This window comes from Triticum aestivum, chromosome 5B (assembly GCF_018294505.1).
Source record: "Triticum aestivum cultivar Chinese Spring chromosome 5B, IWGSC CS RefSeq v2.1, whole genome shotgun sequence".
Classification (NCBI taxonomy): domain Eukaryota; kingdom Viridiplantae; phylum Streptophyta; class Magnoliopsida; order Poales; family Poaceae; genus Triticum; species Triticum aestivum.
Window position 1 is genome coordinate 367,527,648 of NC_057807.1, and position 19,706 is coordinate 367,547,353.

Genomic DNA, 19,706 nt, shown 5'->3' on the forward strand with positions numbered 1-19,706 from the left:
TGCCAGCAGATGGCAAAGGCTGCATGCTTTGCCGTCTGCCAGCAGATGGCAAAGGTTGCATGCTTTGCCGTCTGCCAGCACATGGCAAAGAGGTTTGCCATCTACTGTCAGATGGCAAAGAGCCCAAATAGGCCAGCCCAAATTTTACATGTAGATGACACGTGGCCTCTTTGCCATCTGCCAGCTGATGGCAAAGCTCTTTGCCATCTGCCAGTAGATGGCAAAGTGACTATATTGCCCCATTTAATTTTGTTTTTTCTTATATCAATTCATTTTCACAGAAATTAAACACAAATATATTTATATGACCAATATAGCATATTCAACACATATTACCAATAGTCATGAACACATATGTATCCAACACATGTTACCAATAGTAGCAAGTTTCATCCGTACATATACATAGTTTCATCAATATTACACAGTTTCATCCATATGTAGCAAGTTTCACAAGGTCAAAACAAAAACTAAATACAAGCACTCCATTAATCCAAGCTTCCATGATCTTAAGCAAATCTGTAAAATGGGAAAGAAGAAAGTTAGAAGAAGAAGACTAGAAGAAGAAGATTATTATGATGCAACTAAAATGTGAATATCATTATGATGCAACTTATATCTATAAAATAGGTCATTTTGGAGCTAAGTATGGTTATTATGTCATTTTTGACCTAGCTAAGCATACTAAGTCATTTTGGTGTAAAACATGCTAAGGTCATTCTAGAGCTAAGTAAGGTTATTATGTCATTTTGGAGCTAACTAAGCATGTGAAGTCATTTTGGAGCTAGCTAAGCATGTGAAGTCATTTAGGAGCTAAAATATGTCATTTCTTAAGCATATTATGTCATTTTAGAGTTAGCTAAGCATATTAAGTCATTTTGGAGGAAAAGATGCTAAGTATAGGTCATTTTAGAGCTATCCTAGGTTAAATAGGTCATTTTGGAGCTAATTAAGCTTATTACGTAATTTCTGAGCTAGCTAAGCATATTGAGTCATTTTGGAGGAAAAAAATGCTAAGTATAGGTCATTTTAGAGCTATCCCAGGTTAAATAGGTCATTTTGGAGCTAAGTAAGGTTATTATGTCATTTTGGAGCTAGCTAAGAATATAAGTCATTTAGGAGCTAAAATATGTCATTTCTTAAGCATATTATGTCATTTTAAAAGATGCTAAGTATAGGTCATTTTAGAGCTATCCTAGGTTAAATAGGTCATTTTTAAGCTAGCTAAGCATATTAAGTTATTTTGGAGGAAAAAATGCTAAGTATAGGTCATTTTAGAGCTATCCTAGGTTAAATAGGTCATTTTGGAGCTAATTAAGCTTATTATGTAATTTCTGAGCTAGCTAAGCATATTGAGTCATTTAGGAGGCAAAATGCTAAGTATAGGTCATTTTGGAGCTAGCCTAGGTTAAATAGGTCATTTTGGATCTAAGTAAGGTTATTATGTCATTTTGGAGCTATCTAAGCATGTGAAGTCATTTAGGAGCTAAACTATGTCATTTCTTAAGCATATTATGTCATTTTAGAGCTAGTTAAGCATATTAACTAATTTTGGACGAAAAGATTCTAAGTATAGGTCATTTTAGAGCTACCCTAGGTTAAATAGGTCATTTTGAAGCTAGCTAAGCATATTAAGTCATTTTGGAGGAAAGAATGCTAAGTATAGGTCATTTTAGAGCTATCCTAGGTTAAATAGGTCATTTTGGAGCTAATTAAGCTTATTATGTAATTTTTGAGCTAGCTAAGCATATTAAGTCATTTTGGAGGAAAAATGCTAAGTATAGGTCATTTTAGAGCTAGCCTAGGTTGAATAGGTCATTTTGAAGCTAAGTAAGGTTATTATGTCATTTTGGAGCTAGCTAAGCATATGAAGTCATTTAGGACCTAAAATATGTCATTTCTTAAGCATATTATATCATTTTAGAGCTAGCTAAGCATATTAAGTCATTTTGGAGGAAAAGATGCTAACTATAGGTCATTTTAGAGCTATCCTAGGTTAAATATGACATTTTTAAGCTAGCTAAGAATATTAAGTCATTTTGGAGGAAAAATGCTAAGTATAGGTCATTTTAGAGCTATCCTAGGTTAAATATGTCATTTTGGAGCTAATTAAGCTTATTATGTCATTTTTGAGCTAGCTAAGCATATTGAGTCATTTTGGAGGAAACAATGCTAAGTATATGATTATGTCGCTAGTATCCATATGGCAGAGAACCCGGGCCGACATGACTAGTCATAGAACCAAGGTGGCACAAACGTACATGGACATGCATACATGACCGAGCAATGCACGTGTCGGTCATCAGCGAGTGCAACCAAGTCGTAGCAAGCTACAAGGACTTCGGTGATACACCTCGTGACATTTCCCCGTAGAGACACACACAGGAGCAAAGAAGGACACATGTCGGTCAATCCATGTGTTCCGGAGCAGTAGCGAACTACCATGGCTCAGTGGAACCACTAGGAGGCTTTTCCCTGTATGGAAGGCTACCAAAGGCACACGACTAGGTGTCGAATCCCACACATACAATGCATTTCAAACAGACACACATTATGCACGATATGTGTAGATACAACATGGCATCACAACAAAACTCTATTAAGCAAAACACTTGGGAAACTTACCATCATCACGGAGGTGTAGGTGTAGGTGTAGGTGTAGGACCGGTCGCGCCAGTGGCAGACGGAGAAGGATCGGTCGATGCTTGTCGGGAGTTACGCTGCACCAAAGATTATTTCCAATGTATCGTTAGCATGATGCAACTCAAATGTGAAGACTAGTAACTAACGACCATTCAAATGAAACTCACCGTGCCCGCCAGAGAAATGACTGGCATCGGCGGAGGGGTCTGGCCGTTCTTCTCGCACATGGACTGCACATTTGGTTTTGACGAGTCAGTCATATTAGTTACTAATGAAAGGAACATTGAGTGCATGACTTAGCTAATATGCAGAAGGAACTTACCACGAAGAGCTTGTACATGGCCCGGTTAGCCGAGTCGTTCCAGTTCCTCTCCTCCTCCAACAGCCTAGCCGTCCTCTCCTCATTCTCCCTGTCCCTCTCTGCCGCCTGTCGGTCCCTCTCCGCCAACTGCCGGTCCCTCTCCTCAAAAGCAGCCTGGGTCTTCACTCTCTCTGCCTCAATAGCAGCCTGCAACACCACTCGTTAGCATTGTAATCATCGACGGTCGCAAACACAATGTAATAGAGGAAAGGCTACTGAGTCCGCATAACAAACCTGGAATTTGATTTCCACTAGTCATAAACGAGGTGGTATCTCAGGATCAGAGCTGGTTTGGCGCTTCTTGATCTGCGGGAGAGTGCTACTACAACGTATCAGTCCATTACCAATGGCTAACGAGCCATGGGACCTCCCGCCACCAAATATCATCACCAGCTCTGGATCAAGAGGCCGGCTCGGGTTAATGTCCGGCCCTTTCCTCGCCTTCCCCTGCTTAATGTACTGCACCATCTTGTGGTGGGAGGCCTCGTTGCTGAAGTTCTTTGCATTTTCGAGGTCAGACTCGGAGAATGCCTTGGCCTTCTTGTACGGTGCAATATTGGACATGCCATAGAGGTCGAATAGCTCTGGCACTGGAGCCTTGTTGTGTTTTGACTAAAAGAGAGGAACAGAGTATTAGTTAAGGACTCAAGCTAGCACAAAGAATGAATTTGCATGAATCATGAAGCAAACCACACATACCCAGTTTTTCCCGTACCCATGTAGGTCGACGCTGCTTAGATGGTGTGTCACACCTTTTATTTTGAAACGCTTCTCCTTTGCTATGTTGTGGGCGACGCGCCATTGGGGAGAGCACCACTCATCCACCAAAACCTCCCAGCAGTCCATCTTGTCCGCACACCATCTCGGGGGCACCTAAGTTAAGGAAGAGAAATTTGAGCGCTACGCCTACGAATCAAATCAAGGAAACTAAGTACAAGGCCTTAAGAATAGGTAATTACCTTCATGTACTTCTCCTTACTCAGATACTTGTCCCGGCACTTCTCTTTTCTCCTCCTAATACCAGTCTGTGCTAAGTAGTCTCGAACAACCTATGTCCGAGCCTCGTGCCGAAAGTTTCCAAGTAGGCGCCTGCACTCGGCGTCGATAACCCGAGCCGCGGCCTCCTCCTTTCCCTCAGCACACCTGTAGAAGGTCTGCAATCAAACAAGAAAACACGGATTAGAAGGTCTGCACTCAAACAAGAAAACACATGTAGAAGGTATGCAATCAAAGAAGAAAACACAACGTAAATGGCAAAGGAGAAATTACCCAAAACGTGGCGATCACAATGTCGGCCACCATGTCGCACTCGACATCGCCGACCCTATGCTCCGGCGGGGCCGGGGCAGCCAAGTAGTGCTCCCAGGTCATTCCTAGCTCTGGAACCCGACCCTCACCGGGCAACGTGACCCACCCTGGGAAGCACTGGCAACAAATCACACCAAGGACAGTGTTGGGCCTGCGGACACCATCTTCGTGTGTCCAAGAACTGTAGTATGACAAGGCTAACGCATTAGATATTCGAAGAAACGTCAAGGCAAAAGGTTAAAAAAAGAGTAAATGCACTTACTTCTCCCTGTTAGGTGCAATCAACCACCTCTGGTCGGGGGTCGCCGGGGTGGGCGGGAGATTTGTACGACCACGCTGGTAGACTTTGCGTCCCTCAACCCACTCACCCTTGCTATAGCTATCAGGACTATAGTCTCCACCCTGAACACAACGATGTGCACTCGACTCCGTCCAGTCCTCCCATGGGCTCGGCTCCGACTCAGCGCGACCCCGTCTGAGCTTCGGAGTCTCGTGGGGCGAAGACTCGGCGGCAGGAGGCTCATCGTCGGCTCGAGGCTCGTCGGCCATAGGCGCCTCTGCCATAGGCTCGTTGGCCGGAGGCTCGTGAAGTGGAGTCCGAGACGGGTCCACCTCAGATGGCTCTATCTCAGACGGAACAGCCCTGTGGTCGGGTGACTCAGCTGGGGGTGGTGGCGAGGAAGGCCTAGCAGCCTTCCTACCTCTCCCGACGCCACGTCCACCTCTAGCAGCCTTCTCCTTCTTCTTACCCCCCCGACCTCTCCCGACCGAAGAAGAAGCGACCGTCGCTGGACTCTGCAAACTGAGATCTAGCACTCTCCGGAGGCTATGGGGGGAATGGAACTACCCCTCCCACAACGCGCCGAGGTAGGAGCCCCGGAGCGCTCTCGACCCGCGCCCACCATCTGTCAACACCAGGAATGACAAAGAGTAAACGAAATTAGTACAACATAAAAAAATGAATACCTGACATGAATAATAATATGTATATAAATTCATTTTAGAGGAATAAATGCTAAGTATAGCTCATTTTAGAGCTATCCTAGGTTAAAGTCATTTTTGAGCTAATTAAGGTTGTTATGTCATTTTTGAGCTAGCTAAGCATACAAATTCATTTTGGAGGAATAAATGCTAAGTATAGCTCATTTTAGAGCTAGGTAGGTTAAAACTTGAACTAATTAATAATATTTGTGTATATAATAATAATGGAATACCTGACATGAACTATAATATTAATCTTCATCGTCATCATTAATAAATGCATCATCATCGTCTATATATGCTTCGGGGTCAATAAATGCATCATCCTCATCACTATCACTAATGACATGCTCATCATCATCATCAATAAATTCATCAACATCTGGAAGGCCTCCTGCATGTAATTGGTCAAGCATTGACAGGTCATCCGCAGCAGTAACCTCTTCTTGTTCCGGCTCTTTTTGTTCCTGCTCAGGCTAGGATTCAGTGCCGCTGTCTACTTGAATGTTATGAGGTGAGCGGTTCTTGAAACGTTTTTTGGAAAGACGTGTTTCTTGGAACAATTCTCCTTCATATGTGTCTGGATTAATGTGAGGTTCATAATCCTCTTCATTGGGGGGAGGTGGTCTAACATGTGGCAGCACTTCATAAACGACATCCCAACCTTTGAGATTTGGATCACATTGGCATGCCCACGGTAGATAGAAAACTTGGGTTGCCTGTTGAGCCGTAATATAGACATCGGGAACATCCAAATCGGTGCTTTGTTTGATTTTGACTAGCCCTAGATGTTCATGAGTCCTTCTAGTCTCTTTTGGCTGGAACCAATGACATTTGAAGACTACGATGTTCGGTGGGTTTGCATCATAGAATAGAAGTTCATAAATTGCTTCAACTCTTCATAATACTCGGTATCTCCTTCGCCGATAGCAGAGACACAACAATTTGTAGACTTTTGGTCGGCCATAGATAGCTCTTTGCCATAGGTACGAAAGCGATACCCGTTGATGTCGTATTTGTCAAATGAATGGACCTTATAGTCAAAACCGTTAGCGACTTGTCTCAATTCGGCATCCATAGACTCTGAACTAGCCTACAAGTTTAATACGAAAGGATTGTTGCATTAGCCAGAAATTAGAAGAAGAAATGAAATGGTCTAATTGAAATTACCGTTTGTTTGAACCAAGAGATGAAACCGGTGTGGCCGCCTCCATGCATTGCCAGAAGCTCATACTCTTCGACGGAATCCTTTTGGATAACCGCTCCATACAAGAATTTGGCGACGTATCGACTATATAAAATATCCAGGAATAAGAGCAGTTCAAATGAAGTAGAGGTTGCGAAACAATGTACCGAGAACTTACTCGATGTACAACCGCACTTCTGTTAGATTGTTCAAGATATACAACGTAATGGTCCGCCATTCGTCGTTATCCAACAATAAGGGAGTATAAGCACCGGCTGGTGCGAGCTTCCCTTTGAATAGGCTGAGGTTGGATCCACCCTTTTTAGGGTTGCCAACATTGTACCGAGGCTTCAGATTATGCAAATGACGGTTTTTGGCTTTGTAGTGTGCTGTCACGAAGTTTGCCGCCTCCTTAGTAATGAATGCCTCGGCCATCGATGCTTCAATTCAACGTTTATTTTTACATTTTGCTCGAAGCGTCTTTTGCATCCTCTCAGTTGCGTAGCACCAACAATTCTGCACGGGCCCCCCCAATCGTGCCTCGGTCGGGAGATGCAAAATCAAATGCTGCATTGGATTAAAGAAGCCAGGTGGAAAGATCTTCTCCAACTTGCAGATCAACTCCGGCGCCAACTCTTCCATTTCTTCTAGCAAGCCAGGCGATAATTCTTTCGCACCTAGAACACGGAAGAAATAGCTCAGCTCTACCAGTACTAGCCATTCATCCTCAGGGATAAAGCCACGCAACATCACCGGCATTACCCGCTCAAGCCATATGTGCCAATCATGACTCTTGAGACCAAATATTTTCATTTTTTCAAGGCTCGCTCCCCTCTTTAGATTCGATGCATACACATCGGGGGACATCAACTCCTTTTTCACCCACAGGAGTATTTCCCTCATAACAGGCCTTCCAAGATTGAACCATGCCTTTGGCTTCTCCCAGTTCTTCTTTCCTTTTGGTTGTTTCATGTTTTGTAGCGGTCTATCACATAGAGCCTCCTGATCGACTCTGGCCTTAGGATTATCCTTCGTTTTCCCCTCTATGCCGAACAATGTACCAAAGAGGGCCTCGCCGACATTCTTTTCAGTGTGCATCACGTCGATGTTGTGTGGGCAAAGGAGGTCTTTGAAGTACGGTAGATCCCACAAGCATATCTTGTGGGTCCAGGTGTGTTCCGTATTATACCCCTTGAAATACCCTGGACGCTCTGGATCCGGCTCGAGAGCATTTAACTGATCCAGGGTCTGTTGGCCTGTCAATGCAGGTGGTGCAGAGTTTTTGACATCTCTACCTTTGATGAAGTTCTTCTTTTCTTTTCTAGACTTATGGTGGGGATCCAGGAACTGTCTATGCATGTCGAAGCAAGAAAACTTGCCACCCGCATGCAGCCGATGAAACTCAAGAGCTGCCTTGCATGTGGGGCACGGGAACCTTCCATGCACACACCAGCCAACTAATAGCGCATACGCCGGCAAGTCATGCATCGAGTACATGTACCACACACGCATTAGGAAGTTTTTTTTGTAGCAGCGTCGTATGTCTTGATCCCATTATCCCAAGCTTCTTGCAGTTCATCCTTAAGCGGCTGCATGTACACATTCATATTCTTCCCCGGATTGTTGGGCCCCGGAATTATCAACGTGAGGAAAATGTTCTTTCTTTGCATAATCTGTCCGGGGGGGGGGGGAGATTGAGTGGAATGACAAATACAGGCCAACAACTGTATTAGGCTTCCATCATACCAAACACATTGAACCCATCCGTCCTGATGGCTACTCGAGGATTCCTCGGATCTGCCGCTTTTTCATCATGCAATGCATCGAAGTGTTTCCATGCAGCACCATCCGATGTGTGTACCATCATCAAATTCCCATCTGCATCCCGTTCAGTTCTTTTGCCCAATTTGTGCCATGTCATCTGTCTGGCCGCCTCTTCGACCATGAATAGACGTTGAAGTCTTGGTATGATTGGCATATACCAAAGAACGCTAATGGGGATTTTGGTCTGACTCTTCTCACCCATACCGTTGTCTACCTCAACATACCTAGAAGACTTGCAAATGGGACAATAGTTCAAGTCTGCATACTGGAGCCTAAATAAGGCACATCCATTCTCACAGGTATCTATCTTCTCATAGGGCATCTTAAGTACACGGAGGATTTTGTCCGACTGGTACAGGTTTGCAGGCATTATATGGCCTTTTGTGACACTCCAAAATTTTTATTTGGTTTTTATCAAAAACTTTGTGGTTTTGAGGAGAGATTTTTTTTAAGTGAAGCTCTATGAAAATTTGGGATTTTCATATCTTGGAACCACCATGACTTGGCATTTTTGCCCATGTGGTAAAACCCCTCCAAAACCGCCCCTACAACTAGTGATCAACCTAAATTCTCTGTCCCAACTAATCCAAACTGGTTTTGGATTTTTATTCTAATTATTTTTCCCCTCAATTCAATTCTGAAAAATATTTGGAGCCTGAGAGATTTTCAAAGCAAGTGCCCTATTGCATTTGAGTTTTGACCTCAAACCAATTCTCCTGGATTGTCCTTAGCATCCATAACCCAGAACCATCTTGATCCACTCCTCCTCTTTTCAAAATTTTCAAAATTCAGTCTCTGCAAGTTTGGACCAGATTTGCCAAATTTGGTGAAATTCATATCTACACTCCTCCAAAAATTCCACCAAAATTCAGGCAGCCTATTTGAGCAATGAGAAGCCACTCCACCAAAAATCAGCTCAAGGAAAAATCCCTACATGCCTGGATCATTCTGTCGAACACCTTGCATGCACTATTTTCCTTGCACTTTCAGAAATTCAGTTAAATTCAGTTTTCAGTTTCGACAGTTTCAGTCACGCGGCCACAGTGCACTTGGCACGTTGCGCGCGGCCTCGCTTGCTTGTCCGAAGCTTCACACGTGCACTTGGCGTGACCCTGGCGTCGGTGGCGCCCTGGCCCGCCTGCGCCGGCGTGTCTTGCGGCGGCCGGCTCCCCGTAACGGCCGACAGGGAGGAGAACGGCGGCGCAACGCCGTTCGGCGCCGCCCAAATCCTCTGGTAGCTCCGCGTGGCCGTCTCCGTGCCAGCGCACGCATGCGGCACCGTCGCCGTGGCGCAGCACGCACGGAGCGCGCTCTCTGCCGCCGACGGGCCCGCGCCGCCCCGTTCCGTCGAGCTCGCCCTTAACACCCAAACCCCGGCCAGTTTAACACCAAAACAGACCAATTGAACCTCCGTGATGACGCTCGACCCTCTAACCACCCCGTCCGAGCACTGCGCCACCGTAATCGCTCGCCGGTGATCCTCGTTCACGGCAACCGCCTCGGACCGCCTATATAAAGGGGTCCCGAGCTCACTCTCGTGCACGCAGCACCCCCACTACTCACCAACACCCCGCCAGGCCACTAGGGGGACCTCGAGGAGGTCTCCTCCCCCAGCTCCGGCCGCCTCGCCCCGCCTCGGCCTCCAGCCCGATTCGTTCTGGTGAGGCCATCTCCGGCGCTCAAACCCCGTTCGTTACCCTCTCTAGCTGCCAGGAGCATGACCCCCTCTTCAATTTAACCTTTGGAGCCCTCTCCGACGAGCCCCTCGACCACCCGAGCCACCGTCCGCCGGAGCAAAGCTCGCCGTCGACGTGGTGCTCGCCGACCGACTCCACCACCATCAACTGACGCGGAAGGGTGCCCTGAGCACGGAGGTACTCTCCGATCTCTCTGCCTCGCCGTGGATCGCCGCCGGCGACCACCGCGGCTCTCGGGCGCCAGCGAACTCTGCCGCCCCGTTTGAACATTTGAACCTGACGGGTGGGACCCCACCGTCAGCCTCTCTGCTCTCTCTTTCGAATCGTTTTCTGGAAGCGCCTTCGGGCAGAATGTGTTTTCTCTTCGGGCTGGCGTAGTCGCTACCGAAGCGTTTCCTGTTTTTATAAACTAGCCCCTGGGAATCTTCTGTTTCATTACAGATAAGTCCCTGGACAAAAACCCTTATAACTTTTAATCAGAAAAGTATTTTTGATTGATTCTTTTTCTGTTCTCTTTAAAATTTTGTCTAGTTTTTTATCAGATTTATTTGAAAAATATTTGGTTTACCTTCTGTGCTCTCCTTGGTATTTACGTTAGCGCATATATTTTCTTTAAACCGTAGATACCGAAGGAGGTGACGGAGCCGCGAACTTCACCGAGCTAGGCCCCGACTACTCTGAACCAGGCAAGCATGTTTGAACTTTTGATATGATGAGTGTCTTGGCATGTTTTGCATTTAGTTAGTTTCATGGCATGTTGGTGAGCATACCGATGAACGTTATTTTATGTGATAATAAGGTGAGTGAGTTCGATGATCCATACGTGGATGAATGTGAATATGAATGGCCATGTGTTGGCATGAGGATGGGTACGATGGCAGTGTTGTAGCATGCCAGTCTTACGCCAGACTATGTGACTTCAGTGTCAAACCATATCGGTCCAGTACCTATCATTTCCTTCCTTGTACTACCACATGTTTTCCGCAAGGAATATGGTTTAGTAAGTTGCAAACCGCTTTCATGGTACACACCAAGGAGGAGAGGCCGTGATGATGGTTCCATGGCCCTGGATTAAAGCCAGTCATCCGGTCAGGGGGCATGGGTGTTTCCGGTTGGGACCGAGAGGGGGGCACCCCTTAGAGCGCACGTATATAAATTTGATCCCATGCTATTCGAGATTGTGATCTCCCCGTCTCAAAAGTTTTTCTTGGACGATGACTAGGGTGATTCCTAGCATCGGGAGGTAGGATGGGTGTGTACCGGTTAGCTGTGTTTTCTTCCGAAATACCATAAACGGAACTAGTCCTTCGTGACTACGGAAATCCGTTGGTTGTGGGAAAAATTTTGTACAAACTCTGCAGAGTCATATATTCCTCCAAATCATCTATTCCATGTCAAGTTTCGTTCCATCTTATCCTAATCAATTGTCAGCTTTGATGACAGAGACTCCGGTGAATCGCATGAGTGCTAAGTCCGGTTGAATGATTATCCCTGTGGATGGACTAACCCGTTTATTCTCATGGATTGAATGTTTATTATGAGTATTATTTACTGGTGAATTTAAAGCCCTTTCTGCGATGTCGCTCAGACGTCCGACTGTGGCATTTCATTTTAAAGCCCTTTCCGCGATGTCGCTCAGACGTCCGACTGTGGCATTTCATTTAAAGCCCTTTCTGCGATGTCGCTCAGACATCCGACTGTGGCATTTCTTTTAAAGCCCTTTCTGCGATGTCGCTCAGACGTCCGACTGTGGCATTTCTTTTAACGACCTTTTTGCGATGTCGCTCAGACGTCCGACCGTGGCATTTCTTTTAAAGCCCTTTATGTGGCGTCGCTTAGACGCCCGACTGTGGTATTTCTTTTAAGGCCCTTTATGTGGTGTCGCTAAGATGCCCGACTGTGGCATCTTTTCCTTATTTTTTTATTTATTCACCTTTCGAGGCGTCGCTTCAGACACCCGATCGGTCTTTATTTATGCTCTGTGGGATTTCAGGCGGACTACCGCCGTTTCCCTTTTTACTTACCCCGTTATGCAAATTTTTATTTATTGTGCATTAAGGAATTAATCATGTTGCATCCATGCACGCATTTGTTATATCTTACGTCCGAACTGTCTTGCGAGTACTTTCAAAGTACTCACTGGCTTGTTGATTTGGCCAGATGCTGACGAAGGCGATCTCATGGATGAAGAGTTCGATAGCGAGTCCGACACTTAGAGGAGTCCCAGTCAGTCTTGTGCGACCCTGGATTTGGTCACTGTATTATATCCGCTTCCGCTACCAAATAAATTCATCGAGCCTCTCCTCGACGCTCGATGAGATGACAGACGTAGAGTCTTGTATTTCTCTCCCCGCTGTGTTTTTCCACCACCGTCCTATCCTCGAGTCAGTAGTATGCCTCCACACCCCTGTGTCGTGTCCGCCATTATGTTTAATTATTGGCGTGCTTGTAATAATTTGGTTGAGCAACCGTAGTTCGACCCTGTAATATATTTTATGCTACTGGCTTATTGTATCAAGAATTTGTCTACCAGTGTGGAGGATTTCTCTCATACTGGACTTAAAAGATTGGCTTTTCAATAAATATTTTTATTGGAAAACCGGTCGTGACAAGCTTGGTATCAGAGCCAGGCTGACTGTAGGAAGCCACTAGGTGCGATCGCTAATTGGTTATTAGCCTGATAGAGCTAATTTATATTTTTGCAATGGTAGTCATTTTCTGTCAATCAGCATAAATATATGATCTGACCATGCAGAATTTTTGCCTACTTTTGTAGATGGCCAACAATAGCTGCGAGTCTCAGACCTTCGCCAACGTGCCCGATGGGTTCGTCAAGCTTCTTTCTTTCATTGTTCAGGTCGCGATGGGGCCATCCGTGCGCCCAGTCTTCACACTCTGCCAGCACCGAGTCAACGACAGTCTGACCATGCACCAGGCCGCGGTGCAGTTCAAGGGAGGGCGTGGTGAGTTACGCCGCTTCCGGTTCGTGGGAAGAGCCATGCCTACGGAGAGGCATGCTATGCAGATGGCAGCCCGCGAGGCGATAGCTCGTCTCAGGGATGTCCTTCCCGTGATGAAGACTCGTCGTTACCGTTATCTTCCGTGCCATGTGCCTTACACCTGTCACTACGCATATTCCTGCCCCAGAGGAGAACGAGACGAGGCTTTTGAGATGCTCATTGAGTATCTCCGGGCCCTGGAGGCAGCGTTCGACAACCTGGTGGACGACTTCGTAGCTACCCGCATGGACTCAGTTCATGGCTGTGCTGCCAACAGGAGGGAGCTCCTACCAATCGCACCGCCACTGACTTTTGTCTCGTCATCAGCATCTTTTACGCCTGCTCGTCGTCTGCCTTCTACCGAAGAATTCAACCAAGTTATTGCGCCCACTCCAGTGCGCACTGCACCACCCTTCGCGCCCACTCCTGTACGTGTTGCTCCGCCCCTGGCAACCGCTCCGCCCACTCTGCGCAACACTACACGTATGGATCCCATTAGCGAGGAGGAAGTCGAGTCCCCAACCTCACTACGCCTCGCCCTCGGCAGGGCAAAGGAGGTCGTCAACATTTCTGCCTGAGTACGCCTAGCTGACATGTAATGTGCCGCTTTGTAAGATATGTACATAGATTGTGAGAAGTAGCCTGTTTGCGCATCATGTAGGATCTGGAGAAGTGCACTAGCCTAAATAACATGTCAGGATTATGTACGCATATCCTGAGTGATGTATTGTATAATTACCGTCCGCGTGTAGGATATGTAATGAGCAGTCCTTCTCCGTGCACAAGTCGATTTGTTTTTCTTAAGTAAGCTGAGTTATTTAATTCTATTTGCCAGCTTTATGCATTTTATGGATTTGTTTTTGCGACTCTTTCCGCTTTTCTTATGGGTTTTACAAAATATATCCCCAGAGTGAAAAATGTCTCGTCCTTGGACTCGCTCCATGCCAATTCCATCAGAGGAAAATTATGATGCTCAACCCAACAATGAGTTCACTCAGGGACAGTCAAGCCAACAAGGCAGTGAATCGGCACTTTCACAAATGTGCCGCCTTTATGAACAGAGTCAGCAACAACATCGCGAGAGATGAACCAAGTCATCAACATGGGGAATCATCATGGAGAGTATCAGCAACATTCCAAGTTATCTGAGCTACAGAAGACACGTCCTCAAACATTTTCTCACACTGACAAGCCTCTTGAAGCCGAGGACTGGCTTCGAGATATGGAGAGGAAATTAATTATTGCAAAGTGTTCAGATCTCGAGAAAGTACTATATGCTCCACACTATCTCACAGGAGCAGCCGCATCGTGGTGGGAGAATTTTCTGCACATGCATCCCAACGAAAATGACATAACCTGGGATGATTTCAAGGAAGGTTTCCGTGGTGCACATATTCCTAAGAGTATTATGAAAATCAAGAAGAGAGAATTTGATGACCTCAAACAAAGGAACATGACAGTGTCAGATTACAACAGTCAATTTACCCTATTATCCCGCTACGCCAATGAGGAGCGTATGACTGAAATCAAGAAGATGGAGAAATTCCTTGACGGTCTGGCACCCGCACTTAAATGCCAACTGGTCGTGCACACTTTTCCTGATTTTAAAACGCTGGTGGACAAGGCCATTACTCTGGAAAATGAGAGACGCAGTCTAGAAGATATCCGCAAGCGGAAAAGGGACCAGACTAACCATGCTCGCAATCACCGAAACAAGACAGATTTTCAAAAGGGTGGGACACACAAATCCTCATCCAATGTCTCACGCCCAATCAAGAATTTTCATGCAAGGGACAAGGAATTCACCTATCGCCCCGGCGTTACTTGTTGCGCTTGTGGAGAAGAAGGGCATTATGCCAAACAGTGCCCCAAGCCAAGGAACTCAACCCCAAAGCCGAACAACGGCGGCAATAATTCAGTGCCCAAACGAAACAATTTCAATCCCAACAATAACCACAGGAAGGGTCATCTGAACCACGTAACCAAAGAGGAGGCACAAAATGCTCCGGATATTGTACTCGGTACATTTCCTGTCAACACAATACCTGCAATGGTTTTGTTTGATTCTGGAGCTTCTCACTCTTTCATCTCGAAAAGTTTTGCTTTGCAAAATAATTTTTCGATGCTTCCTTTGGAGAAATCCATAATAATCAAGTCCCCCGGGATTCAGCAAGTTTCTCAGAATTACTGTCAGAATGTGGTCATTGAGTTTGAAGGATTGGAGTTTTACGCAAATCTTATTGTATTGGAAAATAAAGGACTGGATGTCATCTTAGGGATGGATTGGCTAACCACCAATAAAGGTTTTATCGACTGTTTCAACAGGACCGTGATTCTCACACACCACCAAGGGAAGACAATAAGAGTATCAGCCAAGGAAGGAAAAAGACCCCGGCAACCGAGATTAAATAAGGTGGACGTTTCTGAGCTAAACAAGGTTCCAGTAGTGTGTGAATTTCCAGATGTATTCCCTGAAGAGCTGCCAGGCATGCCACCAGATCGAGAAATAGAATTCCGCATTGAGCTAGCACCAGGAACCACCCCATATACAAGAAACCATACAGAATGGCACCATCCGAGTTGATCGAATTGAAGAAGCAAATAAAGGAATTACTGGATAAAGGATACATTCGGGCCAGCTCCTCACCTTGGGGATCACCAATTTTATTTGCCAAGAAGAAGGATGGAACGCTGAGATTGTGTATCGACTATCGAGCACTTAACATGGTCACAGTCAAAAACAAATACCCGATGCCAAGGATAAACGATTTGTTTGATCAACTTGCTCAGGCCAAGGTATTCTCAAAAATTGACTTAAGGTCAGGATACCATCAATTGAAGGTACGAACGGAAGATATCCCCAAAATAGCCTTCACCTCCAGATATGGACTGTACGAGTTCACAGTGATGCCATTTGGATTAACTAACGCCCCGGCATATTTTGTTCACCTCATGAACAAAGTATTTATGAAGTTTATGGACAAATTCGTCATAGTATTCATCGACGATATTCTGGTATACTCCAAAACACCAGAAGAGCACGCAGAACATCTCAGGATTGTACTAGGAGAGCTAAGGAAACACCAATTGTATGCCAAGTTCAGCAAGTGCGAATTTTGGCTAAGACAAGTAGGTTTTCTAGGCCACGTGCTGACTCAAGACGGTGTAGCAGTGGACCCAGAGAAAGTCAAGGCCGTACTTGACTGGAAGTCACCAGCCAGCGTAACAGACATACGAAGTTTCTTGGGAATGGCAGGGTATTACCGCAGATTTATTGAAGGATTTTCCACCATATCCAAGCCTATGACACAGTTACTCAAGAAAGATAAGAAGTTTGAATGGACAGAAGCCTGCGAGAAAAGTTTCCAAGAGCTAAAGCGGAAATTAACAACAGCACCAGTATTAATTGTACCCGATATACACAAGAATTTTGAAGTATTTTGTGACGCATCCAGAAAGCGTCTCGGATGCGTGTTGATGCAAGAAGGCAAGGTTGTCGCCTACGCTTCAAGGCAACTTCGCAAACACGAGGAAAATTATCCCACTCATGATTTAGAAATGGCAGCAGTTATTCATGCACTCAAGGAATGGAGGCATTTTCTACCAAGGAATCGATGTGAGATATATACGGATCACAAAAGCCTCAAATTTATTTTTACGCAGCCAGAACTAAATTTACGGCAACGCCGCTGGTTAGAATTGGTAAAGGATTACGATGTTGGTATCCATTACCATCCAGGGAAAGCAAACGTAGTGGCCGATGCCCTGAGTCGGAACCCCAGCTCCGACGGGAACTATCTGCACAGCTTGAGGCCCAAATTCCATCAAGAATTTGTCAAGCTCAACTTGATAATGGTAGCAGAAGGCACCATATCAAACTTGGAAATACAACCACACCTTGTGGAGAAAATTAAAGAGGCTCAGTCCGGTCACCCCAGCATTGAAGGAATTAAAAGGAAGTTGAGAATGGGCAAGGCCTCGGAATTTGTTATGGACAATGAAGGAATATTATGGTACGGAGAAAGGCTATGCGTGCCAAACATAGAAGACCTTAAACAGCAAGTTTTAACTGAAGCACACACCACTCCATATTCGATCCACCCTGGAGGAACCAAAATGTATAAGGATATTCAGGAAAGATTTTGGTGGCACGGTATGAAGAGGGACATAGCCGCTTTCATTGCATGTTGCGACTCATGTCAATGCATAAAAGCTGAACATCAGAGACCAGCCGGACTACTGCAACCTAACAAAATACCTGAGTGGAAATGGGATGAAATAGGGATGGATTTTATTGTCGGATTACCTCTGTCAAGACACGGGAATGATGCCATATGGGTCATCACTGACAGGTTGACCAAAGTAGCACACTTTATTCCAGTGAAGACAACCTACACCACTCAGAGGCTTGCCAGGATTTATCTTTCCCGCATAGTCTGTCTGCACGGTGTCCCGAAGACTATAATTTCCGACAGAGGCACTCAGTTCGTCTCAAGATTTTGGGAGCAATTACAACAGGCTCTGGGAACCCAACTAGCCTTCAGTACCGCATACCATCCATAGACTGATGGACAAACAGAACGCGTAAACCAAGTTTTAGAAGACATGCTGAGAGCATGTGTCCTCACCTATGGAACCAGTTGGGAGGACAGCCTGCCATATGCCGAGTTCGCATACAACAACAGTTACCAGGCCAGCCTGCAAATGGCTCCTTTCGAAGCCCTATACGGAAGGAGATGTCGTACCCCGTTAAATTGGTCAGACACCGGAGACAGCCGCATCTTCGGACCAGATATGCTCAGAGAAGCCGAGGAAAAAGTCAAGCTAATCAGGGACCGACTTAAGACCGCTCAAAGTCGACAGAAAAGTTATTATGATCAGAAACATCGTAGGGTCAGCTTCGAACCCGGTGAATTCGTATACTTGAGAGTATCCCCGATGAGAGGATTGCAACGGTTTAAGATTAAAGGAAACTTAGCACCAAGATTCATTGGACCATTTTGCATAGTGGCACGAAGAGGCACTGTAGCCTACCAGCTAGACTTACCCGAAGACTTGTCCGACATTCACGATGTGTTCCACGTCTCTCAATTAAGGAAGTGCGTATGCAACCCAGAGAAACAAGTATCTCATGAGAACATTGACATACAGCCAGACCTCACTTATCGAGAACGTCCCATAAGAATATTAGAGGAGTCTGAAAGGAGGACCCGACAGAAAACCATCAAGTTTTTCAAAGTCTAGTGGAGCAATCACACCGACAATGAAGCAACTTGGGAAAGCGAGGATTTTCTTCGGACAGAGCATCCACACTTATTTAAGGATCAGCTGAAATCTCGGGGACGAGATTTTTCCTAAGGGGGTAGGTGTTGTCACACTCCAAAATTTTTATTTGGTTTTTATCAAAAACTTTGTGGTTTTGAGGAGAGATTTTTTTTAAGTGAAGCTCTATGAAAATTTGGGATTTTCATATCTTGGAACCACCATGACTTGGCATTTTTGCCCATGTGGTAAAACCCCTCCAAAACCTCCCCTACAACTTGTGATCAACCTAAATTCTCTGTCCCAACTAATCCAAACTGGTTTTGGATTTTTATTCTAATTATTTTGCCCCTCAATTCAATTCTGAAAATTATTTGGAGCCTGAGAGATTTTCAAAGCAAGTGCCCTATTGCATTTGAGTTTTGACCTCAAACCAATTCTCCTGGATTGTCCTTAGCATCCATAACCCAGAACCATCTTGATCCACTCCTCCTCTTTTCAAAATTTTCAAAATTCAGTCTCTGCAAGTTTGGACCAGATTTGCCAAATTTGGTGAAATTCATATCTACACTCCAAAAATTCCACCAAAATTCAGGCAGCCTATTTGAGCAATGAGAAGCCACTCCACCAAAAATCAGCTCAAGGAAAAATCCCTACATGACTGGATCATTCTGTCGAACACCTTGCATGCACTGTTTTCCTTGCACTTTCAGAAATTCAGTTAAATTCAATTTTCAGTTTCGACAGTTTCAGTCACGCGGCCACAGTGCACTTGGTACATTGCGCGCGGCCTCGCTTGCTTGTCTGAAGCTTCACACGTGCACTTGGCGCGACCCTGGCGTCGGTGGCGCCCTGGCCCGCCTGCGCCGGCGTGTCTTGCGGCGGCCGGCTCCCCGTAACGGCCGACAGGGAGGAGAACGGCGGCGCAACGCCGTTCGGCGCCGCCCAAATCCTCTGGTAGCTCCGCGTGGCCGTCTCCGTGCCAGCGCACGCATGCGGCACCGTCGCCGTGGCGCAGCACGCACGGAGCGCGCTCTCTGCCGCCGACGGGCCCGCGCCGCCCCGTTCCGTCGAGCTCGCCCTTAACACCCAAACCCCAGCCAGTTTAACACCAAAACGGACCCATTGAACCTCCGTGATGACGCTCGACCCCCTAACCACCCCGACCGAGCACTGCGCCACCGTAATCGCTCGCCGGTGATCCTCGTTCACGGCAACCGCCTCGGACCGCCTATATAAAGGGGTCCCGAGCTCACTCTCGTGCACGCAGCACCCCCACTACTCACCAACACCCCGCCAGGCCACTAGGGGGACCTCGAGGAGGTCTCCTCCCCCAGCTCCGGCCGCCTCGCCCCGCCTTGGCCTCCAGCCCGATTCGTTCTGGTGAGGCCATCTCCGGTGCTCAAACCCCGTTCGTTACCCTCTCTAGCTGCCAGGAGCATGAC